The sequence below is a fragment of the Corapipo altera genome, unplaced genomic scaffold, assembly GCF_003945725.1.
Source record: "Corapipo altera isolate COAL_440 unplaced genomic scaffold, ASM394572v1 96, whole genome shotgun sequence".
NCBI lineage: Eukaryota > Metazoa > Chordata > Aves > Passeriformes > Pipridae > Corapipo > Corapipo altera.
This window is the reverse complement of record NW_020884962.1, coordinates 1,153,361-1,155,189: the sequence shown is the minus strand read 5'-3', so window position 1 is coordinate 1,155,189 and position 1,829 is coordinate 1,153,361. Positions and strand designations below refer to the sequence as shown.

Sequence of the window (1,829 nt, the reverse complement as noted above, 5' to 3'; positions counted from 1 at the left end):
TGGCACAGGGATAGGGGATGGCACAGGGGATGGGGGATGGCATGGGGGACATGGGAGTGACACAGAATCCATGGAGCTGACACAGGAACGTGGAGTGACACAGAGTCCATGGGAATAACACAGGGGGACATGGGAGTGACACAAGGAACATGGGAATGACACAGAGTCCATGGGAATGACACAGGGGGACATGGGAGTGACACAGGAGATGTGGGAATGACACAGAGTCCGTGGGGCTGGCACAGGAGTGTCCGTGGGGTCCCTGGGGTGACCCAGGGGATGTGGGGCTAATCCCGAACCCACAGGGCTGACACAGGGGACATGGGGCTGACACTGAGCCTGTGGGGCTGGCCCTGAGCCCCTGGTGTGGTGTATCAGGGCAGTGCCCATGCCTGTGCCACCACACCATGGTCACACAGCCACACCAGGATGGCCCAGCCAAGCTGGCTCTTCCACTGCCATTCCAGCAGGGAAGAGGGTCACCCTGCCCCAAAGAGCCCCTGCTCCTGCCTCCCTGGGCCCTGCCCCTGCACAGACCACTGGGGACAGCCAATATCCCAAACATCCAGGGGGCTGGGAGTGACCAAAATCTCCTCCTCCTCCTCCTCCTCCTTGGGTAGACCACTCACCCCTGCCAAGAGAAGTCCTGGGAAACATTTCATCCCAATAAACAAACCAAGAGCAACGTTTCCCACAGGGACAGTGAGAATTGGTGCCAGAACCCACGGCCTTGAACGTCCCCAAAATCCCCTCAGCACCCCCAGCCCAGAGCTCTGCATCCTCTCAGGGAGCAGCAGGGACTTGGAATCTGCTGATTCCTTGCAGATCCTCGGAGTGGAAGCTCCGGAGAGGAGCAGGAGCTGTGCTGCAGCCCCGATCCCACCTGCCAGAACAATTTGTTGGGCTCTAATCCCTTCCCCCCCGGGGGCTCCGGAGCGTTAATGATGACACACGACCCTCCTGAGGAATGGGCAAATGTTATCCTGCTCTTCCCACCCTCTCCCAGTCCTTCCCTCTCGGCAAAGTGCAGAAACTGCAGCACCAAATGCATCAGAGCAGGTTTGTTTAAGCACCGAGCACAGAGAAATGCCAGAAAATCTTTAGGCTGCCTGATCTCAGCCCTGGGAAGTAAAATTCCCCCTGGAAAAAATGGGAAAACCCACTTCAGCTGGATTTATTCTTCCATGCCTGGCTTCCCTGTCTGGATATAATTACAGGAGTGTTACCAGGGGTAAGGAGTCAGGAAGGGTGTACCGGGGGGACAAACAGCCAGCCATGAAAATCCTCAGGGATGCAGCTGGAGAGGGGGATGGACTGGGATGGACTGGTCCTGGGACTGCAGCACGGATCCCAGGGGACGTGGATAAATTGTGTTCAGGCAAGGAATGGCTTGTGAGGGAAAGGAGAGTGTCCATGAGGCACAGGGAAGGGAAAGGGGAGCAGGGAAAGGAGATCATCCATAAGGCAAAGGGAAGGGAAAAGGGAGCATCCCTGAGGCACAGAGCAGGGAAAGGGAAGCAGGGAAAAGAGAGCATCCACAAGGAACAGGGCAGGAAAAGGGGAAGATCCGTAAGGCAAAGGGAAGGGAAAGGGGAGCATCCATATGGCACAGGGCTGGGGAAGGGGAGCAGGGAAAGGGGACATCCCTAAGGCACAGGGCTGGGAAAGGGGAGCAGGGGAAGGGGACATCCCTAAGGCACAGGGCTGGGAAAGGGGAAGGGGACATCTTTAAGGCACAGGGCTGGGAAAGGGGAGCAGGGAAAGGGGACATCCCTAAGGCACAGGGCTGGGAAAGGGGAGCAGGGGAAGGGGACATCCCCAAGGCACAG

The 1,829-nt window shown here is 57.7% G+C and overlaps 1 protein-coding gene across 1 annotated transcript in view; it reads right to left on the bottom strand.

The window, feature by feature from the left end:
* Positions 1-1,829, bottom strand: part of ABHD8 (abhydrolase domain containing 8) — a 10,371-nt gene that overhangs the window by 7,438 nt on the left and 1,104 nt on the right. The window lies entirely within an intron of this gene.